General features: G+C 53.3%; 1 protein-coding gene and 1 long non-coding RNA gene across 10 annotated transcripts in view; both read left to right on the forward strand.

The window, feature by feature from the left end:
• Positions 1-8,235, forward strand: part of LOC118907518 (uncharacterized protein TP_0369-like) — a 51,596-nt gene extending 43,361 nt beyond the window's left edge. For 2 of the 7 annotated variants that reach the window (XM_057502740.1, XM_057502739.1), the window contains exon 9: positions 7,116-7,376. The gene's annotated coding sequence lies outside the window, so the exon portion shown is untranslated. Of the gene's footprint in view, positions 1-7,115; positions 7,378-7,709; positions 7,856-8,174 lie in introns of those variants that run through there. The other 5 variants (XM_057502736.1, XM_057502737.1, XR_008997890.1 and 2 more) reach the window with 5 other exon arrangements.
• A 3-nt stretch (positions 8,236-8,238) lies between these two features.
• The window catches only part of LOC130683858 (uncharacterized), a 50,737-nt gene continuing 31,901 nt past the window's right edge, over positions 8,239-27,074 (forward strand). For all 3 annotated transcript variants that reach the window (XR_008997893.1, XR_008997892.1, XR_008997894.1), the window contains exons 1-3: positions 8,239-8,287; positions 17,917-17,990; positions 18,962-19,073. This is a non-coding gene — a long non-coding RNA (uncharacterized LOC130683858). The remainder of the gene's footprint in view (positions 8,288-17,916; positions 17,991-18,961; positions 19,074-27,074) is intronic.

The following is a 27,074-nucleotide window of genomic DNA, read 5'->3' on the forward strand; positions in this document are numbered from 1 at the left end:
TCAAAGCATTATCACTCGTGTATGTGAGTTCTTCCTCTGTAGCAGAGTGAAAGAGTAAAGAGAGCCAGAGGCATATTAGCAAGAACAGGGTTTAGTGGGAAAATACAATACACCCACACAGATGTTGGGAAAGACTTTCTTTAATGGATAGCAGGGAGGATAGGAAGCCCCAACAAAAGGGCATGGGCCTTGTACGGGGCTGGGGGGAGACCGGTAGACGGCCGCAAGGGGTGGCGGCGTGTCCCAGCGCGTCACCGTCGTCGGGGGTAGGGCTGAGTTCCGGCGGTTGTGCCGCGTGTGGCATCGGGCCGGTGGGGACTGGAAGGTGGCCCGCAGGGGCGCCATGGTGTCAGAGTCCGGCCCCAGGGCGGCGGCCCACGGCGGCGGCGTGGTGTCCATAGCCTCGCCGTCCGTGTCAGAGTCCGGCCCCAGGGCGGCGGCCCACGGGGGCGGCGTGGTGTCCATAGGCTCGCCCTCCGTGACAGAGTCCGGCCCCCAGGAGGCGGCGGGCCCACGGCTGGCGGCGTGGTGTCCATAGCCTCGCCGTCCGTGTCAGAGTCCGGCCCCAGGGCGGCGGCCCACGGGGGCGGCGTGGTGTCCATAGGGCTCGCCCCTCCGTGACAGAGTCCGGCCCCCAGGGCGGCGGCCCACGGCGGCGGCGTGGTGTCCATAGCCTCGCCGTCCGTGTCAGAGTCCGGCCCCAGGGCGGCGGCCCACGGGGGCGGCGTGGTGTCCATAGGCTCGCCCTCCGTGACAGAGTCCGGCCCCAGGGCGGCGGCCCACGGCGGCGGCGTGGTGTCCATAGCCTCGCCGTCCGTGTCAGAGTCCGGCCCCAGGGCGGCGGCCCACCGGGGGCGGCGTGGTGTCCATAGGCTCTGCCCTCCGTGACAGAGTCCGGCCCCAGGGCGGCGGCCCACGGCGGCGGCGTGGTGTCCATAGCCTCGCCGTCCGTGTCAGAGTCCGGCCCCAGGGCGGCGGCCCACGGGGGCGGCGTGGTGTCCATAGGCTCGCCCTCCGTGACAGAGTCCGGCCCCAGGGCGGCGGCCCACCGGCGGCGGCGTGGTGTCCATAGCCTCGCCGTCCGTGTCAGAGTCCGGCCCCAAGGGCGGCGGCCCACGGGGGCGGCGTGGTGTCCATAGGCTCGCCCTCCGTGACAGAGTCCGGCCCCAGGGCGGCGGCCCCACGGCGGCGGCGTGGTGTCCATAGCCTCGCCGTCCGTGTCAGAGTCCGGCCCCAGGCCGGCGGCCCACGGGGGCGGCGTGGTGTTCATGAGGCTCGCCCTCCGCGTCAGAGTCCCGGCCCCAGCGGCGTGGTGTCCATAGGTCCTTCGTTTGAGGCAGGCATGAGAATAGGGTACGAAGCTAGGGAGAGCTTCCAACTCCTTCTCAGGCCGAGCGCGCACTGAGCTGCCCAGCTAGGGGCAGCCTCCTGATAGGTCAGCCAGGGGGACGCATCACAGAGCAGCCGCCCCGGCAACCGTGATGTCACCCAGGGGGGAGGCATCAGGGAGCCCCCACTGCCGTGAGCACACCAGCCCCACCCAGAGGAGACCCTGGCCCAGTGTCACAGGGCGTGGCCCCAACGCCAACCCCAGTAGAGTCCCCAGCCCCCGGGACTGCCCGCCGAGGGCCGTGCAGGTGTTTGGGCCAGCGAGACCACCATGCAGACCGTTCAGGGGCCGCAGTGCTCGCGTCTGTCAGAGCTAGGCCCGCCCGGGTGTCGGCTCTGCACGCGCTCGGCACCCGGGGTGCGGCGGCCAATGCTGTGCCCCCGCGGTCCCTGAGGGCCGGGGCTGCCCGGGGCGCCGCCCGCCGCCTCGCCCCGGGCCTTCCCATCTTCTCTGGGAGGCCTGGAGCCAGACATGCTTCCTCTGCCATGGCCAGCCAGGCGGGTGGACCGATTCCGAGGAGGGGACCGTCCGCGTGACTTCCCTTTCTAGCTAGCAGGCAGGTTCTTTCTTTCGCTTCCCAGAAAGCGTAGGTCAGGGACCACCAGGTTTCAGCATAGCAACATTCCACGTCCTGACTGAGCCTGGCAGCCCAGATTTTCTCTTTGGTCTCGTTTTGGGGCCTGTGTCTGGTATACGAGTAACACAACACAGTAAACTGGGAAACACTTTTTACTTTCTTACTGTTATTTTTTTATGTTTACTCATTTTGTTGTCATTAATCTACAATTACATGAAGAACATTATGTTTTCTAGACTCCCCCCTTCACCAAGTCCCCCCCACAAACCCCGTAACAGTCACTGTCCATCAGTGTAGTAAGATGCTGTAGAATCACTACTTGTCTTCTCTGTGTTGCACAGTCCTCCCTTTGCGCGCACCCCCCCCCGCCCCACCGCCCCACATTATACATGCTAATAATCGTAAGGCCCCCTTTCTTTTTTCCCCACCGTTATCCCTCCCTTCCCACCCATCCTCCCCAGTCCCTTTCCCTTTGGTAACTGTTAGTCCATTCTTGGGTTCTGTGATTCTGCTGCTGTTTTGTTCCTTCAGTTTCTCTTTGTTCTTATATTCCACATATGAGTGAAATCACTTGGTACTTGTCTTTCTCCGCCTGGCTTATTTCACTGAGCATAGTAATAATACCCTCTAGCTCCATCCGTGTTGTTGCCGAAACGGTAGGATTTGTTTCCTTCTTCTGGCTGAATGATACTCCATTGTGTATAATCTGTACCACGTCTTCTTTATCCATTCATCTGCTGATGGACACTTAGGTTGCTTCCATTTCTTGGCTCTTGTAAATAGCGCTGCGATAAACATAGGGGTGCATCTGTCTTTTTCAAACTGGGCTGCTGCACTCTTAGGGTAAACTCCTAGAAGTGGAATTCCCGGGTCAAGTGGTATTTCTATTTGAGCTTCCTGAGGAACCTCCTCCATACTGCTTTCCACAGTGGTTGAGCTGAGATTTACATTCCCCACCGGCAGTGTCGGAGGGTTCCCCTTTCTCCACATCCTCGCCAACGTCTGTTGTTGTGTGTCTTCCCGATGGTGGCCATCTTGACTGGTGTGAGGTGATACCTCATGGTGGTTTTAATTTGCATTTCTCTGAGGATTAGCGGTGTGGAGGATCTTTTCATGTGCCTGTTGGCCACCTGAATTTCTTCTTTGGAGAAGTGTCTGTTCAGATCCTCTGCCCATTTTTTGATCGGATTATTTGCTTTTCTTGTTTGTTGCGAGTGCGTGAGCTCTTTATGTATTTTGGATGTCAACCCTTTATCGGATCTGTCATTTATGAATATATTCTTGCATATACGGTAGGGCACCTTTTTGTTCTATTGAGGGTGTCCTTTGCTGTACAGAAGCTTTTCAGCTCGATGTAGTCCCACCAGTCCATTTTTGCTTTTGTTTCCCTTGCCCGGGGAGGTATGTTCTTGAAGAAGCCGCTCACGTTTATGTCCAGGAGATTTGTGCCTATGTTTTTTTCTGAGAGTTTTATGGTTTCATGACTCACATTCAGGTCTTGGATCCATTTCAGAATTTACTTTTCTGTATGGGGTTAGACAGTGATCCAGTTTCATTCTCTTCCGTGTAGCTGTCCAGTTTTGCCAGCACCATCTGTTGAAGAGAGTGTCTTTTTCCCCCATTGTATGTCCCTGGCTCCCTTATCATATATGAATTGACCACATATGTTTGGGTTAATGTCTGGAGTCTCTTATTCTGTTCCACTGGTCTGTGGCTCTGTTCTAGTGCCAGGAGGCAAACTGTCTTGAGGACTGTGGCTTTGTAGTAGAGCTTGATGTTGGAGAGGCGAGATACCGCACACACCCACCCACCCACCCACACCCACCCACCCACACACACACACACACACACACACACACACACACACACACACTTTCTTCTTCCTTCTCAGGATTGCTTTGGCTATTCGGGATCTTTGGCATTTCCATATGAAGTTTTGAACTATTTGTTCCAGTTTGTGTGGAAGAATGCTGTTGGTAATTTGATAGGGACTGCATCTAATCTGTAGATTGCTTTGGGCAGGATGGGCATTCTGACGATATTAATTCTTCCTAGCCAAGAGCGTGGGATGAGTTTCCATTTGTTAGCGTCCTCTTTAATTTTCTCTTAAGAGTGTCTTATAGTTTTCAGGGTATAGGTCTTTCGCTTCCTTGGTTAGGTTTATTCCTAGGTATTTTATTCTTTTTGATGCAATTGTGAATGGAATTGTTTTCCTGATTTCCCTCTCCTTTGGTTCATTGTTAGTGTACAGGAAAGCCACAGATTTCTGTGTGTTGATTTTGTATCCTGCAACTCTGCTGTATTCCGGTGATCGGTTCTAGCAGTTTTGGGGTGGAGTCTTTAGGGTTTTTTATGTACAATATCATGTCACCTGCAAATAGTGACCGCGTAGCTTCTTCTTTACCAGTCTGGATGCCTTGTATTTCTTTGTTTTGTCTAATTGCCGTGGCTGGTACCTCCAGTACTGTGTTGAGTAACAGTGGGGAGAGTGGGCATCCCTGTCTTGTTCCCCATCTCAGAGGAACAGGTTTCAGCCTCTCGCTGTTCAGTATGACGTTGGCTGTGGGTTTGTCATATACGGCCTTTATTATGTTGAGGTACTTGCCCTGTATACCCATTTGGTTGAGAGTTTTTATCGTGAATGGATGTTGAATTTTGTCGGATGCTTTTTCAGCATCTGTGGAGGTGATCATGTGGTTTTCGTCTTTCTTTCTGTTTATGTGGTGGATGGTGTGGATGGATTTTCGAATGTTGTCACCATCCTTGCATCCCTGGGATGAATCCCACTTGATCATGGTGTTTGATCCCCTTGATGTATTTTTGAATTTGGTTTGCTAATATTTTGTTCATTTCCTAGGTATTTTTGCTCCCCATCCACAGTTCCTGAAAATCGTTCTGAGCCATAACTGTCCAATGGGTGTCTTGTTAGGTTAATGCAGAGGCTTTGGGGGCCCTAGCCCAGGGTAGAGGCTGGTTGCCAGGGGCACCAGGCTTGTGGTTAGCGGGTGGGAACTTTCAGCCCCCAGCCCCCAGGGAAGGAAGAGGAAAGGGATGAGGGCTGGAGGTTGAATCAGCAATGGCCAGCGATTTAGTCAGTCATGACTCTGCAGTGAAGCCTTCACAAAACCCTATGAGAAGAGCACATCTCTCTCTCTCCTCTCCTGCTTCTCTGTCAGAGCTTCCATGCTTGGGGAACCAGGTCGCCTGCACATGCCACCATGCCAGGCCCCAAGTCCCGGGAGGATAGAAGCTCCTTTACTTGGGACCTTGCCGTGTGTGTGTGTGTGTGTGTGTGTGTGTGTGTGTGTGTGTGTGTGTGTGTGTGTGCGCGCGCGTGTGCGTGTGAAGCGCGGAAGCGCCACGTGCGCTGCTGTGTCCTTTATGATACTCTTTGTTAAGCTGGTGAACGTGTTTTCCTGAGCTGCTGAGGCACCCTAGCAACTTGGGCAGTACCTAAGGGGGAGATCGTTGGAACTTCCAATCCTAGCCTGTATGCAGGTGGGAAGCACAGGCTAATTGCATGGGCCTGGCAACCGGGCTCTGGAGTTGGGGTGGAGGGGCAGTCTTGAGGTTAGAAACCTTACCCTGGGGAATCTTGTGCTGCGTCCAGGCAGATATCCTCAGAGCTGAGTTCTCAGAAAACCCTGCTGGTGTTTGAGAATTGCTTGGTGTTGTATGCCTTGGAAACAGGTCCGGTATCCTGAAGGGAGTTCCACTGCTGTGTATGAAAAAGAACGCTGGGTCATATGATACCGCTATGGATATTTTTTAGGAACCTCCACACTGTTTCCCATAGTAGCTGCACCAATTCACATGGTCACCAACAGTGCACGAGGGTTCCCTTTGTCCACTTCCTCATCAACGCTTGTTATTTCTTGTTTTTGTTTTTTTCTTTCTTCTTTTGGTACCAGCCATTCTGACTGGTGTGAGGTGATAGCTCGTTGTGATTTTTGTGTGTGTGTGACCGTTAATGTACAATTACATGAGCAACATGGTCACTAGCCTCCCCCTCCCATTATCTTATCAAGTCCCCCCCACCCCCATACCCCATTACAGTCACTGTCCATCGGCGTCGTAAGACGCTGTAGAATCCCTACTTGTCTTCTCTGTGTTATACTGCCTTCCCCGGGCCCCGGCACCCCCCGCCGCCCCCACCCCCTACATTATGTGTGCGAGCCGTAATGCCCCTTTTTCCCACTTATCCCTCCCCTCCCCAGTCCCTTTCCCTTTGGTAACTGTTAGTCCACTCCTGGGTTCTGTGAGTCTGCTGCTGTTTTGTTCCTTCAGTTTCTGCTTTGTTCTTTTTACTGCACAGATGAGTGAAATCATCTGATGCTGCTTGTCTTTCTCCATCCTGCTCATTTCACTGAGCATAATACCCTCTAGCTCCATCCGTGTTGTCGCGAACGGTAGGATTTGTGTTCTTCTTACGGCTGAATAATATTCCATTGTGCATATGTACCACCTCTTCTTTATCCATTCATCTACTGACGGACGCTCAGGTTGCTTCCATTTCTTGGCTGTTGTACATAGTGCTGTGATAGACATAGGGGTGCATATGTCTTTTTCAAACTAGGCTCCTGCATTCTTAGGGTAAATTGCTGGGAGTGGATGAATTCCTGGGTCAAATGGTATTTGTACTTTTTTGTTTTTTGAGGAACCTCCATACTGCTTTCCACAATGGTTGAACTGAGATTTACGTTCCCACCAGCAGTGTCGGAGGGTTCCCCTTTCTCCACATCCTCGCCAACGTCTGTTGTTGTGTGTCTTCCCGATGGTGGCCATCCTGACTGCTGTGAGGTGATATCTCATGGTGGTTCTAATTTGCATTTCTCTGGTGATGGTAGCGATGTGGAGCATCTTTTCATGTGCCTGTTGGCCACCTGAATTTCTTCTTTGGAGAAGTGTCTGTTCAGATCCTCTGCCCATTTTTTAATTGGATTATTTGCTTTTTGTGTGTGGAGGTGCTGTGGGCACTTAATACGTATTTTAGATGTCATCAACCCCTTATCGGATACGCCCATCTATGAATCTATCCTCCCATACTGTCGGATGTCTTTGTTCTACTGATGGTGTTTAAACAGACTCTTACACCCCCCTGCCATTTCATTCCAATTCTGAGTCAATTTTTTTTTCCCCCCCCCTCAGAGCACCGACCCGCCAAGGAAACTGGAACGAAGAGGAGAAGATGTGATACGGGAACCTCGAGCCTAAACTGAGAGGTGAGATGGTGGAGACTGGTAGTATCTTTCCATGTGCTGCTTCCAAGGTTCACAGGGAATAAAGGTTGCCACGGAGGTAAGGCCCGGGATGTGGACATCACCTGGTATCGGTGGAGCCACCTAGCCACTAGCCATTAATGGGAAGGCTAGCGTGCGGCACTGTTATTTCCTGCGGAGGTACACGTGCGGCGTCCCCCCCGTTGCAGTTCGAGTCAGACCCCGTGTGGGACTGCCCGGGCACTGGCCGGGGGTGGATCTGAGAGCTCTGCCCGTTCCTGCTGGGCTGCCCCCAGCATCCCTCTCAGAACAAGGCCTCCAAAGTGCTCCTGGTAGAGAGACAGAGAGACAGAGAGAGAGAGAGAGACAGAGAGAGAGAGAATTATGCCCAAGAGACAGGGGCAACTTTTTGCTGGAGCTCCATGAGCATGTTTCTGATTGTGATGTTGAGATCCCTTTCACAAAGATTGATCGAGTCCTCCAGTTACCAGGTTCCTTTGACTTTGACGCTTCGTATTTGTAGGTGGCGCCCTGTAGCGCCCAGAAGCTTTTCTCTCTGGAGCTGCTCAGCCCTTGGGGTGATGGCAGGCAGGGGTCACGGGAGCGGCGCTGGTGCCCACGGGAGGAAAGAGGTCTTTCCTGCTTCCCGGCCGCAGTGCCTGTCTCCACCGCCAGGGGCCAGTTTGCGGAGCACGCAGGGAGAAGCCTCTGTGCTTTGCAACCCGTAGCTGCCGTAGGTGGGGGCCGTCCTGTCGCTGGCCTGGCGCGATGGAGGGGGGGCAGCCGGTTTGCGAGCCGGTGCTGGCGGGGGGAGGAAGGTGCAGCTCCTAAAAGTTCCCCCACCTGCTGGGCAGAGTGCACCCGGACAGTTTTGCGCACCTGTGCTTTCTCCTGAGCGGGCAAGCTCTGTGCAGCCCTTGCCCCTTTAGCAGCTCTCTCGCTGTTAGGAAGTCTCTCTCAGACTGCCCGCCTTTCTTTCATCCCACAGCAGCCGGATGTGGATCCCTGTGTTCCGCAAGTGGCAGGAATCTCCAGTCTCTCCAAGTACTTCCGCCTGTCTTTGCTTTCCAACCCCACCGATCCTCCAGAGCATCACGTAAGGTAGGTTCGTGCTCCCAGAGCAGATCTCCAGGGCTGGGTGTTCAGCAGGCCTAGGCCTCCACCCGCCTCCCCGTTTCCGTTTCTCTTCCTCCCTCCGGGGAGCTCGGGTGCGGGAAGGGCCTGCCGGGTCCCCTCTGGATCACGGCCTTTGGTACGTCACCCTTCACCTTGAGGTGACGGCCTGCCGCTGGCAGCCCTCCTCTCCTGCTTCTCTTCCAGGATCTGGTGTAGTTATATTTCCGCATTGTATGTGTGTATGTATGTATGTATGTATGTATGTATGTATGTATGTGGTTTTTGGAGGAGGTTTCTGCCTCCCCTCTCACACTGCCGTCTTTAATCCCACCAAGCCATCTTTAATTTTTTTTTTTTTTTTTTTCTTTTTCTTTTTCTTTTTCTTTTTCAGTTTCACTTGTATAGGGTACCTTTTCCCACCCCTTCAACTTGTAGTTTGTCTGTGTGCTTGGATCTCAAGTGAGCCTCCTGTAAGGGAGCACGTAGGCGGTCTTGAGTTTTCATCCATTCATTCAACCCTGTGTCTTTTGTTGGGAACATTTAAAGTCTTTCCCTTTACTGTGATAATTGATAGCTGTGTCCTTATGGCACTTCTTCAACTTGATTTCTATCTTCTTTTTGCTTGTAGTTCTTCTCTGTGCTTTCATCGTTGCTCTCCTGGTTATGAGCGATAGCTTTGTTGAGTATTATGCTTTCCTACCTGTCTGTCTGTCTGTCTGTCTATCTGTCTGTCTATCTATCTATCTATCTGATCTCTCTACTCTCATCTATCTACTGTCATGTCTGTGTCTGTCTATCCAAACTATCTAATCCATCACCTATCTGTCTGTTACCTGTCATCTATATGTATCTATATCAATGTGTCTGTCTAGCCTATATGTATCTATATCATCTATCTAGTCTATCATCTTATCAATCTATCTACCTGTCATCTATCTATGTGTATCTGTAGGTGTCTGTCTAATCTGTCCACCTGATCTATCATGTATCATCTATCTAATCTGTCTGCCTATTCTATCTAATCTCTATGTATCTGTATGATCTATGTAATCTATCATTCTATCTTATCTATCCGTCTATCAGTCTAATCTAATCTGTCCATCTATCTAATGTATCTGTCTAGCTATCTTCCTGTTCGTTTATTTTGTCCGTTTTTGTCAACGTGTACCGTCACTAGGCGCGCAGTCATTCCTCTGTCTCCTTCTCATTCTTGATGCCTTGTGTTTGTTTCTGTGAGTTAGCTGTGTCTTTGGGTCTTGAGAGGAGTGGCCGTGGGTTGGAACACCTGGGTAGGTGGCCCGAGTCCGCTGGGTGTACATGGCCGGCTGGACTCTCTAACCAGTGCGGGCTGGGGCCCTCCGGGTGCTCTGCCCTGGGGCTGGCCCTGCCGGGGCGGCTGCGTGAGCTGCGGGGCACATCCGAGGCCCCACACAGGGAGCACCCCGGCTGGCCTGCTGGGGCCGAGGCAGGTACACGCCCAGTAGTAAGTCTTTGTGCCTGCGCGCCGATGTCACCTCGGTGGCCCTGCCTGGCTGCCCATCTCCAGAGAGCATGTGCAGTCGCAGGTTCAGTGAGCCGCCTTTTTGGGGACACGCGGGGCTGGTGTGGGCTAGTGGCCCGTGGGCTTGCTGAGGTGGCAGGCCAGCTATCTCGCGGGGAAACTGCTCCCCTCTGTTGTCAAGGTGGAGGTGCAGTTTCAGTGCATCTCGGCATTTAGATGTGAGTGAGGTCTATCTGAAATGGGATAGTAGCATTTAGAGCTGTGTTTTCTGTTCGTATGGAAAGGGTGCTGTGCATAAAGAGTTGGGTGGCGGTGGCAGGAATTCGAGGAATGCTGATGTCCTTGCATTTATTTATGTTCTGTTAAGGAAAGTGATTCCGAAGTAACTTTCTACTCATGTATGAAGGTGGTGCGTAAGGTCACCCCACGTCAGTCATGGTGAGATGAAGTGAGGTAGTAGAATTAAAGCCTGTACCCCTTGGCCTTATACGTAGGAGACGCACCGTGGGTGCTCTTTGCTGCTCTCCTGTCCTGGCTTATTGCCTTAACGAACGTGATGGTTCAGAGTGGTCCCAGCGACATTTCCAGCAAAATCTTTCTACAATTGCATAGAAACACTTGGGATATCTATATCCCCAGAGGCTAGTGGAAAAGTTTACTCTTTCTGGTCACTGTTTGCAAGTTGTTCGCTCTATCGCGCATTTCTTTGTTACTTTTAGACCGATAGGGGCAGTGGTACACACACACACACACACACACACACACACACACACACACACACACAAACATGTTTAAGAACCAAAATGAAAAGAGTGGTTTTCTGTGTCACAGCGGGGATTCCCTAGCCTGCGGCGAGCTCAGAGCAGTGGCAGAGAAGAGGGAAGGGGCCTCGTTAGCCAACCCGGTCTCCCTCCTCTGGACTTGCCTCCCCCTGGGCTGTCATCCCTTAAACGCTCAGCACGCAGACCTCGCGTGGAGCACGCACAGTCATAAAACGCGGCTACTTCCACATCCCAGTCACTGGGGCGTGGGGCATGTTACATTGTTAGGTGTGGCTCAAAGCATTATCACTCGTGTATGTGAGTTCTTCCTCTGTAGCAGAGTGAAAGAGTAAAGAGAGCCAGAGGCATATTAGCAAGAACAGGGTTTAGTGGGAAAATACAATACACCCACACAGATGTGGGAAAGACTTTCTTTAATGGATAGCAGGGAGGATAGGAAGCCCCAACAAAAGGGCATGGGCCTTGTACGGGGCTGGGGGAGACCGGTAGACGGCCGCAAGGGTGGCGGCGTGTCCAGCGCGTCACCGTCGTCGGGGGTAGGGCTGAGTCCGGCGGTTGTGCCGCGTGTGGCATCGGGCCGGTGGGGACTGGAAGGTGGCCCGCAGGGGCGCCATGGTGTCAGAGTCCGGCCCCAGGGCGGCGGCCCACGGCGGCGGCGTGGTGTCCATAGCCTCGCCGTCCGTGTCAGAGTCCGGCCCCAGGGCGGCGGCCCACGGGGGCGGCGTGGTGTCCATAGGCTCGCCCTCCGTGACAGAGTCCGGCCCCAGGGCGGCGGCCCACGGCGGCGGCGTGGTGTCCATAGCCTCGCCGTCCGTGTCAGAGTCCGGCCCCAGGGCGGCGGCCCACGGGGGCGGCGTGGTGTCCATAGGCTCGCCCTCCGTGACAGAGTCCGGCCCCAGGGCGGCGGCCCACGGCGGCGGCGTGGTGTCCATAGCCTCGCCGTCCGTGTCAGAGTCCGGCCCCAGGGCGGCGGCCCACGGGGGCGGCGTGGTGTCCATAGGCTCGCCCTCCGTGACAGAGTCCGGCCCCAGGGCGGCGGCCCACGGCGGCGGCGTGGTGTCCATAGCCTCGCCGTCCGTGTCAGAGTCCGGCCCCAGGGCGGCGGCCCACGGGGGCGGCGTGGTGTCCATAGGCTCGCCCTCCGTGACAGAGTCCGGCCCCAGGGCGGCGGCCCACGGCGGCGGCGTGGTGTCCATAGCCTCACCGTCCGTGTCAGAGTCCGGCCCCAGGGCGGCGGCCCACGGGGGCGGCGTGGTGTCCATAGGCTCGCCCTCCGTGACAGAGTCCGGCCCCAGGGCGGCGGCCCACGGCGGCGGCGTGGTGTCCATAGCCTCGCCGTCCGTGTCAGAGTCCGGCCCCAGGGCGGCGGCCCACGGGGGCGGCGTGGTGTCCATAGGCTCGCCCTCCGTGACAGAGTCCGGCCCCAGGGCGGCGGCCCACGGCGGCGGCGTGGTGTCCATAGCCTCGCCGTCCGTGTCAGAGTCCGGCCCCAGGCCGGCGGCCCACGGGGGCGGCGTGGTGTTCATAGGCTCGCCCTCCGCGTCAGAGTCCGGCCCCAGCGGCGTGGTGTCCATAGGTCCTTCGTTTGAGGCAGGCATGAGAATAGGGTACGAAGCTAGGGAGAGCTTCCAACTCCTTCTCAGGCCGAGCGCGCACTGAGCTGCCCAGCTAGGGCAGCCTCTGATAGGTCAGCCAGGGGACGCATCACAGAGCAGCCGCCCCGGCAACCGTGATGTCACCCAGGGGGGAGGCATCAGGGAGCCCCCACTGCCGTGAGCACACCAGCCCCACCCAGAGGAGACCCTGGCCCAGTGTCACAGGGCGTGGCCCCAACGCCAACCCCAGTAGAGTCCCCAGCCCCCGGGACTGCCCGCCGAGGGCCGTGCAGGTGTTTGGGCCAGCGAGACCACCATGCAGACCGTTCAGGGCCGCAGTGCTCGCGTCTGTCAGAGCTAGGCCCGCCCGGGTGTCGGCTCTGCACGCGCTCGGCACCCGGGGTGCGGCGGCCAATGCTGTGCCCCCGCGGTCCCTGAGGCCGGGGCTGCCGGGGCGCCGCCCGCCCTCGCCCCGGGCCTTCCCATCTTCTCTGGGAGGCCTGGAGCCAGACATGCTTCCTCTGCCATGGCCAGCCAGGCGGGTGACCGATTCCGAGGAGGGGACCGTCCGCGTGACTTCCCTTTCTAGCTAGCAGGCAGGTTCTTTCTTCGCTTCCCAGAAAGCGTAGGTCAGGGACCACCAGGTTTCAGCATAGCAACATTCCACGTCCTGACTGAGCCTGGCAGCCCAGATTTTCTCTTTGGTCTCGTTTTGGGGCCTGTGTCTGGTATACGAGTAACACAACACAGTAAACTGGGAAACACTTTTTACTTTCTTACTGTTATTTTTTTATGTTTACTCATTTTGTTGTCATTAATCTACAATTACATGAAGAACATTATGTTTTCTAGACTCCCCCCTTCACCAAGTCCCCCCCACAAACCCCGTAACAGTCACTGTCCATCAGTGTAGTAAGATGCTGTAGAATCACTACTTGTCTTCTCTGTGTTGCACAGTCCTCCCTTTGCGCGCACCCCCCCCCGCCCCACCGCCCCACATTATACATGCTAATAATCGTAAGGCCCCCTTTCTTTTTCCCCACCGTTATCCCTCCCTTCCCACCCATCCTCCCCAGTCCCTTTCCCTTTGGTAACTGTTAGTCCATTCTTGGGTTCTGTGATTCTGCTGCTGTTTTGTTCCTTCAGTTTCTCTTTGTTCTTATATTCCACATATGAGTGAAATCACTTGGTACTTGTCTTTCTCCGCCTGGCTTATTTCACTGAGCATAGTAATAATACCCTCTAGCTCCATCCGTGTTGTTGCCAACGGTAGGATTTGTTTCCTTCTTCTGGCTGAATGATACTCCATTGTGTATAATCTGTACCACGTCTTCTTTATCCATTCATCTGCTGATGGACACTTAGGTTGCTTCCATTTCTTGGCTCTTGTAAATAGCGCTGCGATAAACATAGGGGTGCATCTGTCTTTTTCAAACTGGGCTGCTGCACTCTTAGGGTAAACTCCTAGAAGTGGAATTCCCGGGTCAAGTGGTATTTCTATTTTGAGCTTCCTGAGGAACCTCCTCCATACTGCTTTCCACAGTGGTTGAGCTGAGATTTACATTCCCACCGGCAGTGTCGGAGGGTTCCCCTTTCTCCACATCCTCGCCAACGTCTGTTGTTGTGTGTCTTCCCGATGGTGGCCATCTTGACTGGTGTGAGGTGATACCTCATGGTGGTTTTAATTTGCATTTCTCTGAGGATTAGCGGTGTGGAGGATCTTTTCATGTGCCTGTTGGCCACCTGAATTTCTTCTTTGGAGAAGTGTCTGTTCAGATCCTCTGCCCATTTTTTGATCGGATTATTTGCTTTTCTTGTTTGTTGCGGTGCGTGAGCTCTTTATGTATTTTGGATGTCAACCCTTTATCGGATCTGTCATTTATGAATATATTCTTGCATATACGGTAGGGCACCTTTTTGTTCTATTGAGGGTGTCCTTTGCTGTACAGAAGCTTTTCAGCTCGATGTAGTCCCACCAGTCCATTTTTGCTTTTGTTTCCCTTGCCCGGGGAGGTATGTTCTTGAAGAAGCCGCTCACGTTTATGTCCAGGAGATTTGTGCCTATGTTTTTTTCTGAGAGTTTTATGGTTTCATGACTCACATTCAGGTCTTGGATCCATTTCGAATTTACTTTTCTGTATGGGGTTAGACAGTGATCCAGTTTCATTCTCTTCCGTGTAGCTGTCCAGTTTTGCCAGCACCATCTGTTGAAGAGAGTGTCTTTTCCCCATTGTATGTCCCTGGCTCCCTTATCATATATGAATTGACCACATATGTTTGGGTTAATGTCTGGAGTCTCTTATTCTGTTCCACTGGTCTGTGGCTCTGTTCTAGTGCCAGGAGCAAACTGTCTTGAGGACTGTGGCTTTGTAGTAGAGCTTGATGTTGGAGAGCGAGATACCGCACACACCCACCCACCCACCCACACCCACCCACCCACACACACACACACACACACACACACACACACACACACACACACTTTCTTCTTCCTTCTCAGGATTGCTTTGGCTATTCGGGATCTTTGGCATTTCCATATGAAGTTTTGAACTATTTGTTCCAGTTTGTGGAAGAATGCTGTTGGTAATTTGATAGGGACTGCATCTAATCTGTAGATTGCTTTGGGCAGGATGGGCATTCTGACGATATTAATTCTTCCTAGCCAAGAGCGTGGGATGAGTTTCCATTTGTTAGCGTCCTCTTTAATTTCTCTTAAGAGTGTCTTATAGTTTTCAGGGTATAGGTCTTTCGCTTCCTTGGTTAGGTTTATTCCTAGGTATTTTATTCTTTTTGATGCAATTGTGAATGGAATTGTTTTCCTGATTTCCCTCTCCTTTGGTTCATTGTTAGTGTACAGGAAAGCCACAGATTTCTGTGTGTTGATTTTGTATCCTGCAACTCTGCTGTATTCCGGTGATCGGTTCTAGCAGTTTTGGGGTGGAGTCTTTAGGGTTTTTTATGTACAATATCATGTCACCTGCAAATAGTGACCGCGTAGCTTCTTCTTTACCAGTCTGGATGCCTTGTATTTCTTTGTTTTGTCTAATTGCCGTGGCTGGTACCTCCAGTACTGTGTTGAGTAACAGTGGGGAGAGTGGGCATCCCTGTCTTGTTCCCCATCTCAGAGGAACAGGTTTCAGCCTCTCGCTGTTCAGTATGACGTTGGCTGTGGGTTTGTCATATACGGCCTTTATTATGTTGAGGTACTTGCCCTGTATACCCATTTGGTTGAGAGTTTTTATCGTGAATGGATGTTGAATTTTGTCGGATGCTTTTTCAGCATCTGTGGAGGTGATCATGTGGTTTTCGTCTTTCTTTCTGTTTATGTGGTGGATGGTGTGGATGGATTTTCGAATGTTGTCACCATCCTTGCATCCCTGGGATGAATCCCACTTGATCATGGTGTTTGATCCCCTTGATGTATTTTTGAATTTGGTTTGCTAATATTTTGTTCATTTCCTAGGTATTTTTGCTCCCCATCCACAGTTCCTGAAAATCGTTCTGAGCCATAACTGTCCAATGGGTGTCTTGTTAGGTTAATGCAGAGGCTTTGGGGCCCTAGCCCAGGGTAGAGGCTGGTTGCCAGGGGCACCAGGCTTGTGGTTAGCGGGTGGGAACTTTCAGCCCCCAGCCCCCAGGGAAGGAAGAGGAAAGGGATGAGGGCTGGAGGTTGAATCAGCAATGGCCAGCGATTTAGTCAGTCATGACTCTGCAGTGAAGCCTTCACAAAACCCTATGAGAAGAGCACATCTCTCTCTCTCCTCTCCTGCTTCTCTGTCAGAGCTTCCATGCTTGGGGAACCAGGTCGCCTGCACATGCCACCATGCCAGGCCCCAAGTCCCGGGAGGATAGAAGCTCCTTTACTTGGGACCTTGCCGTGTGTGTGTGTGTGTGTGTGTGTGTGTGTGTGTGTGTGTGTGTGTGTGTGTGTGCGCGCGCGTGTGCGTGTGAAGCGCGCACGTGCGCTGCTGTGTCCTTTATGATACTCTTTGTTAAGCTGGTGAACGTGTTTTCCTGAGCTGCTGAGGCACCCTAGCAACTTGGGCAGTACCTAAGGGGGAGATCGTTGGAACTTCCAATCCTAGCCTGTATGCAGGTGGGAAGCACAGGCTAATTGCATGGGCCTGGCAACCGGGCTCTGGAGTTGGGGTGGAGGGCAGTCTTGAGGTTAGAAACCTTACCCTGGGGAATCTTGTGCTGCGTCCAGGCAGATATCCTCAGAGCTGAGTTCTCAGAAACCCTGCTGGTGTTTGAGAATTGCTTGGTGTTGTATGCCTTGGAAACAGGTCCGGTATCCTGAAGGGAGTTCCACTGCTGTGTATGAAAAAGAACGCTGGGTCATATGATACCGCTATGGATATTTTTAGGAACCTCCACACTGTTTCCCATAGTAGCTGCACCAATTCACATGGTCACCAACAGTGCACGAGGGTTCCCTTTGTCCACTTCCTCATCAACGCTTGTTATTTCTTGTTTTTGTTTTTTTCTTTCTTCTTTTGGTACCAGCCATTCTGACTGGTGTGAGGTGATAGCTCGTTGTGATTTTTGTGTGTGTGTGACCGTTAATGTACAATTACATGAGCAACATGGTCACTAGCCTCCCCCTCCCATTATCTTATCAAGTCCCCCCACCCCATACCCCATTACAGTCACTGTCCATCGGCGTCGTAAGACGCTGTAGAATCCCTACTTGTCTTCTCTGTGTTATACTGCCTTCCCCGGGCCCCGGCACCCCCGCCGCCCCCACCCCCTACATTATGTGTGCGAGCCGTAATGCCCCTTTTTCCCACTTATCCCTCCCTCCCCAGTCCCTTTCCCTTTGGTAACTGTTAGTCCACTCCTGGGTTCTGTGAGTCTGCTGCTGTTTTGTTCCTTCAGTTTCTGCTTTGTTCTTTTACTGCACAGATGAGTGAAATCATCTGATGCTGCTTGTCTTTCTCCATCCTGCTCATTTCACTGAGCATAATACCCTCTAGCTCCATCCGTGTTGTCGCGAACGGTAGGATTTGTGTTCTTCTTACGGCTGAATAATATTCCATTGTGCATATGTACCACCTCTTCTTTATCCATTCATCTACTGACGGACGCTCAGGTTGCTTCCATTTCTTGGCTGTTGTACATAGTGCTGTGATAGACATAGGGGTGCATATGTCTTTTTCAAACTAGGCTCCTGCATTCTTAGGGTAAATTGCTGGGAGTGGATGGAATTCCTGGGTCAAATGGTATTTGTACTTTTTTGTTTTTTGAGGAACCTCCATACTGCTTTCCACAATGGTTGAACTGAGATTTACGTTCCCACCAGCAGTGTCGGAGGGTTCCCCTTTCTCCACATCCTCGCCAACGTCTGTTGTTGTGTGTCTTCCCGATGGTGGCCATCCTGACTGCTGTGAGGTGATATCTCATGGTGGTTCTAATTTGCATTTCTCTGGTGATGGTAGCGATGTGGAGCATCTTTTCATGTGCCTGTTGGCCACCTGAATTTCTTCTTTGGAGAAGTGTCTGTTCAGATCCTCTGCCCATTTTTTAATTGGATTATTTGCTTTTTGTGTGTGGAGGTGCGTGGGCACTTAATACGTATTTTAGATGTCATCAACCCCTTATCGGATACGCCATCTATGAATCTATCCTCCCATACTGTCGGATGTCTTTGTTCTACTGATGGTGTTTAAACAGACTCTTACACCCCCCTGCCATTTCATTCCAATTCTGAGTCAATTTTTTTTTCCCCCCCCTCAGAGCACCGACCCGCCAAGGAAACTGGAACGAAGAGGAGAAGATGTGATACGGGAACCTCGAGCCTAAACTGAGAGGTGAGATGGTGGAGACTGGTAGTATCTTTCCATGTGCTGCTTCCAAGGTTCACAGGGAATAAAGGTTGCCACGGAGGTAAGGCCCGGGATGTGGACATCACCTGGTATCGGTGGAGCCACCTAGCCACTAGCCATTAATGGGAAGGCTAGCGTGCGGCACTGTTATTTCCTGCGGAGGTACACGTGCGGCGTCCCCCCGTTGCAGTTCGGTCAGACCCCGTGTGGGACTGCCCGGGCACTGGCCGGGGTGGATCTGAGAGCTCTGCCCGTTCCTGCTGGGCTGCCCCAGCATCCCTCTCAGAACAAGGCCTCCAAAGTGCTCCTGGTAGAGAGACAGAGAGACAGAGAGAGAGAGAGAGACAGAGAGAGAGAATTATGCCCAAGAGACAGGGGCAACTTTTTGCTGGAGCTCCATGAGCATGTTTCTGATTGTGATGTTGAGATCCCTTTCACAAAGATTGATCGAGTCCTCCAGTTACCAGGTTCCTTTGACTTTGACGCTTCGTATTTGTAGGTGGCGCCCTGTAGCGCCCAGAAGCTTTTCTCTCTGGAGCTGCTCAGCCCTTGGGGTGATGGCAGGCAGGGGTCACGGGAGCGGCGCTGGTGCCCACGGGAGGAAAGAGGTCTTTCCTGCTTCCCGGCCGCAGTGCCTGTCTCCACCGCCAGGGCCAGTTTGCGGAGCACGCAGGGAGAAGCCTCTGTGCTTTGCACCCGTAGCTGCCGTAGGTGGGGCCGTCCTGTCGCTGGCCTGGCGCGATGGAGGGGGGCAGCCGGTTTGCGAGCCGGTGCTGGCGGGGGAGGAAGGTGCAGCTCCTAAAAGTTCCCCCACCTGCTGGGCAGAGTGCACCCGGACAGTTTTGCGCACCTGTGCTTTCTCCTGAGCGGCAAGCTCTGTGCAGCCCTTGCCCCTTTAGCAGCTCTCTCGCTGTTAGGAAGTCTCTCAGACTGCCCGCCTTTCTTTCATCCCACAGCAGCCGGATGTGGATCCCTGTGTTCCGCAAGTGGCAGGAATCTCCAGTCTCTCCAAGTACTCCGCCTGTCTTTGCTTTCCAACCCCACCGATCCTCCAGAGCATCACGTAAGGTAGGTTCGTGCTCCCAGAGCAGATCTCCAGGGCTGGGTGTTCAGCAGGCCTAGGCCTCCACCCGCCTCCCCGTTTCCGTTTCTCTTCCTCCCTCCGGGGAGCTCGGGTGCGGGAAGGGCCTGCCGGGTCCCTCTGGATCACGGCTTTGGTACGTCACCCTTCACCTTGAGGTGACGGCCTGCCGCGGCAGCCTCCTCTCCTGCTTCTCTTCCAGGATCTGGTGTAGTTATATTTCCGCATTGTATGTGTGTATGTATGTATGTATGTATGTATGTATGTATGTGGTTTTTGGAGGAGGTTTCTGCCTCCCCTCTCACACTGCCGTCTTTAATCCCACCAAGCCATCTTTAATTTTTTTTTTTTTTTTTCTTTTTCTTTTTCTTTTTCTTTTTCAGTTTCACTTGTATAGGGTACCTTTTCCCACCCCTTCAACTTGTAGTTTGTCTGTGTGCTTGGATCTCAAGTGAGCCTCCTGTAAGGGAGCACGTAGGCGGTCTTGAGTTTTCATCCATTCATTCAACCCTGTGTCTTTTGTTGGGAACATTTAAAGTCTTTCCCTTTACTGTGATAATTGATAGCTGTGTCCTTATGGCACTTCTTCAACTTGATTTCTATCTTCTTTTTGCTTGTAGTTCTTCTCTGTGCTTTCATCGTTGCTCTCCTGGTTATGAGCGATAGCTTTGTTGAGTATTATGCTTTCCTACCTGTCTGTCTGTCTGTCTGTCTATCTGTCTGTCTATCTATCTATCTATCTGATCTCTCTACTCTCATCTATCTACTGTCATGTCTGTGTCTGTCTATCCAAACTATCTAATCCATCACCTATCTGTCTGTTACCTGTCATCTATATGTATCTATATCAATGTGTCTGTCTAGCCTATATGTATCTATATCATCTATCTAGTCTATCATCTTATCAATCTATCTACCTGTCATCTATCTATGTGTATCTGTAGGTGTCTGTCTAATCTGTCCACCTGATCTATCATGTATCATCTATCTAATCTGTCTGCCTATTCTATCTAATCTCTATGTATCTGTATGATCTATGTAATCTATCATTCTATCTTATCTATCCGTCTATCAGTCTAATCTAATCTGTCCATCTATCTAATGTATCTGTCTAGCTATCTTCCTGTTCGTTTATTTTGTCCGTTTTTGTCAACGTGTACCGTCACTAGGCGCGCAGTCATTCCTCTGTCTCCTTCTCATTCTTGATGCCTTGTGTTTGTTTCTGTGAGTTAGCTGTGTCTTTGGGTCTTGAGAGGAGTGGCCGTGGGTTGGAACACCTGGGTAGGTGGCCCGAGTCCGCTGGGTGTACATGGCCGGCTGGACTCTCTAACCAGTGCGGGCTGGGGCCCTCCGGGTGCTCTGCCCTGGGGCTGGCCCTGCCGGGGCGGCTGCGTGAGCTGCGGGGCACATCCGAGGCCCCACACAGGGAGCACCCCGGCTGGCCTGCTGGGGCCGAGGCAGGTACACGCCCAGTAGTAAGTCTTTGTGCCTGCGCGCCGATGTCACCTCGGTGGCCCTGCCTGGCTGCCCATCTCCAGAGAGCATGTGCAGTCGCAGGTTCAGTGAGCCGCCTTTTTGGGGACACGCGGGGCTGGTGTGGGCTAGTGGCCCGTGGGCTTGCTGAGGTGGCAGGCCAGCTATCTCGCGGGGAAACTGCTCCCCTCTGTTGTCAAGGTGGAGGTGCAGTTTCAGTGCATCTCGGCATTTAGATGTGAGTGAGGTCTATCTGAAATGGGATAGTAGCATTTAGAGCTGTGTTTTCTGTTCGTATGGAAAGGGTGCTGTGCATAAAGAGTTGGGTGGCGGTGGCAGGAATTCGAGGAATGCTGATGTCCTTGCATTTATTTATGTTCTGTTAAGGAAAGTGATTCCGAAGTAACTTTCTACTCATGTATGAAGGTGGTGCGTAAGGTCACCCCACGTCAGTCATGGTGAGATGAAGTGAGGTAGTAGAATTAAAGCCTGTACCCCTTGGCCTTATACGTAGGAGACGCACCGTGGGTGCTCTTTGCTGCTCTCCTGTCCTGGCTTATTGCCTTAACGAACGTGATGGTTCAGAGTGGTTCCAGCGACATTTCCAGCAAAATCTTTCTACAATTGCATAGAAACACTTGGGATATCTATATCCCCAGAGGCTAGTGGAAAAGTTTACTCTTTCTGGTCACTGTTTGCAAGTTGTTCGCTCTATCGCGCATTTCTTTGTTACTTTTAGACCGATAGGGGCAGTGGTACACACACACACACACACACACACACACACACACACACACACACACAAACATGTTTAAGAACCAAAATGAAAAGAGTGGTTTTCTGTGTCACAGCGGGGATTCCCTAGCCTGCGGCGAGCTCAGAGCAGTGGCAGAGAAGAGGGAAGGGGCCTCGTTAGCCAACCCGGTCTCCCTCCTCTGGACTTGCCTCCCCCTGGGCTGTCATCCCTTAAACGCTCAGCACGCAGACCTCGCGTGGAGCACGCACAGTCATAAAACGCGGCTACTTCCACATCCCAGTCACTGGGGCGTGGGGCATGTTACATTGTTAGGTGTGGCTCAAAGCATTATCACTCGTGTATGTGAGTTCTTCCTCTGTAGCAGAGTGAAAGAGTAAAGAGAGCCAGAGGCATATTAGCAAGAACAGGGTTTAGTGGGAAAATACAATACACCCACACAGATGTGGGAAAGACTTTCTTTAATGGATAGCAGGGAGGATAGGAAGCCCCAACAAAAGGGCATGGGCCTTGTACGGGGCTGGGGGAGACCGGTAGACGGCCGCAAGGGTGGCGGCGTGTCCAGCGCGTCACCGTCGTCGGGGGTAGGGCTGAGTCCGGCGGTTGTGCCGCGTGTGGCATCGGGCCGGTGGGGACCGGAAGGTGGCCCGCAGGGGCGCCATGGTGTCAGAGTCCGGCCCCAGGGCGGCGGCCCACGGCGGCGGCGTGGTGTCCATAGCCTCGCCGTCCGTGTCAGAGTCCGGCCCCAGGGCGGCGGCCCACGGGGGCGGCGTGGTGTCCATAGGCTCGCCCTCCGTGACAGAGTCCGGCCCCAGGGCGGCGGCCCACGGCGGCGGCGTGGTGTCCATAGCCTCGCCGTCCGTGTCAGAGTCCGGCCCCAGGGCGGCGGCCCACGGGGGCGGCGTGGTGTCCATAGGCTCGCCCTCCGTGACAGAGTCCGGCCCCAGGGCGGCGGCCCACGGCGGCGGCGTGGTGTCCATAGCCTCGCCGTCCGTGTCAGAGTCCGGCCCCAGGGCGGCGGCCCACGGGGGCGGCGTGGTGTCCATAGGCTCGCCCTCCGTGACAGAGTCCGGCCCCAGGGCGGCGGCCCACGGCGGCGGCGTGGTGTCCATAGCCTCGCCGTCCGTGTCAGAGTCCGGCCCCAGGGCGGCGGCCCACGGGGGCGGCGTGGTGTCCATAGGCTCGCCCTCCGTGACAGAGTCCGGCCCCAGGGCGGCGGCCCACGGCGGCGGCGTGGTGTCCATAGCCTCGCCGTCCGTGTCAGAGTCCGGCCCCAGGGCGGCGGCCCACGGGGGCGGCGTGGTGTCCATAGGCTCGCCCTCCGTGACAGAGTCCGGCCCCAGGGCAGCGGCCCACGGCGGCGGCGTGGTGTCCATAGCCTCGCCGTCCGTGTCAGAGTCCGGCCCCAGGGCGGCGGCCCACGGGGGCGGCGTGGTGTCCATAGGCTCGCCCTCCGTGACAGAGTCCGGCCCCAGGGCGGCGGCCCACGGCGGCGGCGTGGTGTCCATAGCCTCGCCGTCCGTGTCAGAGTCCGGCCCCAGGCCGGCGGCCCACGGGGGCGGCGTGGTGTTCATAGGCTCGCCCTCCGCGTCAGAGTCCGGCCCCAGCGGCGTGGTGTCCATAGGTCCTTCGTTTGAGGCAGGCATGAGAATAGGGTACGAAGCTAGGGAGAGCTTCCAACTCCTTCTCAGGCCGAGCGCGCACTGAGCTGCCCAGCTAGGGCAGCCTCTGATAGGTCAGCCAGGGGACGCATCACAGAGCAGCCGCCCCGGCAACCGTGATGTCACCCAGGGGGGAGGCATCAGGGAGCCCCCACTGCCGTGAGCACACCAGCCCCACCCAGAGGAGACCCTGGCCCAGTGTCACAGGGCGTGGCCCCAACGCCAACCCCAGTAGAGTCCCCAGCCCCCGGGACTGCCCGCCGAGGGCCGTGCAGGTGTTTGGGCCAGCGAGACCACCATGCAGACCGTTCAGGGCCGCAGTGCTCGCGTCTGTCAGAGCTAGGCCCGCCCGGGTGTCGGCTCTGCACGCGCTCGGCACCCGGGGTGCGGCGGCCAATGCTGTGCCCCCGCGGTCCCTGAGGCCGGGGCTGCCGGGGCGCCGCCCGCCCTCGCCCCGGGCCTTCCCATCTTCTCTGGGAGGCCTGGAGCCAGACATGCTTCCTCTGCCATGGCCAGCCAGGCGGGTGACCGATTCCGAGGAGGGGACCGTCCGCGTGACTTCCCTTTCTAGCTAGCAGGCAGGTTCTTTCTTCGCTTCCCAGAAAGCGTAGGTCAGGGACCACCAGGTTTCAGCATAGCAACATTCCACGTCCTGACTGAGCCTGGCAGCCCAGATTTTCTCTTTGGTCTCGTTTTGGGGCCTGTGTCTGGTATACGAGTAACACAACACAGTAAACTGGGAAACACTTTTTACTTTCTTACTGTTATTTTTTTATGTTTACTCATTTTGTTGTCATTAATCTACAATTACATGAAGAACATTATGTTTTCTAGACTCCCCCCTTCACCAAGTCCCCCCCACAAACCCCGTAACAGTCACTGTCCATCAGTGTAGTAAGATGCTGTAGAATCACTACTTGTCTTCTCTGTGTTGCACAGTCCTCCCTTTGCGCGCACCCCCCCCCGCCCCACCGCCCCACATTATACATGCTAATAATCGTAAGGCCCCCTTTCTTTTTCCCCACCGTTATCCCTCCCTTCCCACCCATCCTCCCCAGTCCCTTTCCCTTTGGTAACTGTTAGTCCATTCTTGGGTTCTGTGATTCTGCTGCTGTTTTGTTCCTTCAGTTTCTCTTTGTTCTTATATTCCACATATGAGTGAAATCACTTGGTACTTGTCTTTCTCCGCCTGGCTTATTTCACTGAGCATAGTAATAATACCCTCTAGCTCCATCCGTGTTGTTGCCAACGGTAGGATTTGTTTCCTTCTTCTGGCTGAATGATACTCCATTGTGTATAATCTGTACCACGTCTTCTTTATCCATTCATCTGCTGATGGACACTTAGGTTGCTTCCATTTCTTGGCTCTTGTAAATAGCGCTGCGATAAACATAGGGGTGCATCTGTCTTTTTCAAACTGGGCTGCTGCACTCTTAGGGTAAACTCCTAGAAGTGGAATTCCCGGGTCAAGTGGTATTTCTATTTTGAGCTTCCTGAGGAACCTCCTCCATACTGCTTTCCACAGTGGTTGAGCTGAGATTTACATTCCCACCGGCAGTGTCGGAGGGTTCCCCTTTCTCCACATCCTCGCCAACGTCTGTTGTTGTGTGTCTTCCCGATGGTGGCCATCTTGACTGGTGTGAGGTGATACCTCATGGTGGTTTTAATTTGCATTTCTCTGAGGATTAGCGGTGTGGAGGATCTTTTCATGTGCCTGTTGGCCACCTGAATTTCTTCTTTGGAGAAGTGTCTGTTCAGATCCTCTGCCCATTTTTTGATCGGATTATTTGCTTTTCTTGTTTGTTGCGGTGCGTGAGCTCTTTATGTATTTTGGATGTCAACCCTTTATCGGATCTGTCATTTATGAATATATTCTTGCATATACGGTAGGGCACCTTTTTGTTCTATTGAGGGTGTCCTTTGCTGTACAGAAGCTTTTCAGCTCGATGTAGTCCCACCAGTCCATTTTTGCTTTTGTTTCCCTTGCCCGGGGAGGTATGTTCTTGAAGAAGCCGCTCACGTTTATGTCCAGGAGATTTGTGCCTATGTTTTTTTCTGAGAGTTTTATGGTTTCATGACTCACATTCAGGTCTTGGATCCATTTCGAATTTACTTTTCTGTATGGGGTTAGACAGTGATCCAGTTTCATTCTCTTCCGTGTAGCTGTCCAGTTTTGCCAGCACCATCTGTTGAAGAGAGTGTCTTTTCCCCATTGTATGTCCCTGGCTCCCTTATCATATATGAATTGACCACATATGTTTGGGTTAATGTCTGGAGTCTCTTATTCTGTTCCACTGGTCTGTGGCTCTGTTCTAGTGCCAGGAGCAAACTGTCTTGAGGACTGTGGCTTTGTAGTAGAGCTTGATGTTGGAGAGCGAGATACCGCACACACCCACCCACCCACCCACACCCACCCACACACACACACACACACACACACACACACACACACACTTTCTTCTTCCTTCTCAGGATTGCTTTGGCTATTCGGGATCTTTGGCATTTCCATATGAAGTTTTGAACTATTTGTTCCAGTTTGTGGAAGAATGCTGTTGGTAATTTGATAGGGACTGCATCTAATCTGTAGATTGCTTTGGGCAGGATGGGCATTCTGACGATATTAATTCTTCCTAGCCAAGAGCGTGGGATGAGTTTCCATTTGTTAGCGTCCTCTTTAATTTCTCTTAAGAGTGTCTTATAGTTTTCAGGGTATAGGTCTTTCGCTTCCTTGGTTAGGTTTATTCCTAGGTATTTTATTCTTTTTGATGCAATTGTGAATGGAATTGTTTTCCTGATTTCCCTCTCCTTTGGTTCATTGTTAGTGTACAGGAAAGCCACAGATTTCTGTGTGTTGATTTTGTATCCTGCAACTCTGCTGTATTCCGGTGATCGGTTCTAGCAGTTTTGGGGTGGAGTCTTTAGGGTTTTTTATGTACAATATCATGTCACCTGCAAATAGTGACCGCGTAGCTTCTTCTTTACCAGTCTGGATGCCTTGTATTTCTTTGTTTTGTCTAATTGCCGTGGCTGGTACCTCCAGTACTGTGTTGAGTAACAGTGGGGAGAGTGGGCATCCCTGTCTTGTTCCCCATCTCAGAGGAACAGGTTTCAGCCTCTCGCTGTTCAGTATGACGTTGGCTGTGGGTTTGTCATATACGGCCTTTATTATGTTGAGGTACTTGCCCTGTATACCCATTTGGTTGAGAGTTTTTATCGTGAATGGATGTTGAATTTTGTCGGATGCTTTTTCAGCATCTGTGGAGGTGATCATGTGGTTTTCGTCTTTCTTTCTGTTTATGTGGTGGATGGTGTGGATGGATTTTCGAATGTTGTCACCATCCTTGCATCCCTGGGATGAATCCCACTTGATCATGGTGTTTGATCCCCTTGATGTATTTTTGAATTTGGTTTGCTAATATTTTGTTCATTTCCTAGGTATTTTTGCTCCCCATCCACAGTTCCTGAAAATCGTTCTGAGCCATAACTGTCCAATGGGTGTCTTGTTAGGTTAATGCAGAGGCTTTGGGGCCCTAGCCCAGGGTAGAGGCTGGTTGCCAGGGGCACCAGGCTTGTGGTTAGCGGGTGGGAACTTTCAGCCCCCAGCCCCCAGGGAAGGAAGAGGAAAGGGATGAGGGCTGGAGGTTGAATCAGCAATGGCCAGCGATTTAGTCAGTCATGACTCTGCAGTGAAGCCTTCACAAAACCCTATGAGAAGAGCACATCTCTCTCTCTCCTCTCCTGCTTCTCTGTCAGAGCTTCCATGCTTGGGGAACCAGGTCGCCTGCACATGCCACCATGCCAGGCCCCAAGTCCCGGGAGGATAGAAGCTCCTTTACTTGGGACCTTGCCGTGTGTGTGTGTGTGTGTGTGTGTGTGTGTGTGTGTGTGTGTGTGTGCGCGCGCGTGTGCGTGTGAAGCGCGCACGTGCGCTGCTGTGTCCTTTATGATACTCTTTGTTAAGCTGGTGAACGTGTTTTCCTGAGCTGCTGAGGCACCCTAGCAACTTGGGCAGTACCTAAGGGGGAGATCGTTGGAACTTCCAATCCTAGCCTGTATGCAGGTGGGAAGCACAGGCTAATTGCATGGGCCTGGCAACCGGG

This window comes from Manis pentadactyla, chromosome 5 (assembly GCF_030020395.1).
Source record: "Manis pentadactyla isolate mManPen7 chromosome 5, mManPen7.hap1, whole genome shotgun sequence".
Taxonomy (NCBI): domain Eukaryota; kingdom Metazoa; phylum Chordata; class Mammalia; order Pholidota; family Manidae; genus Manis; species Manis pentadactyla.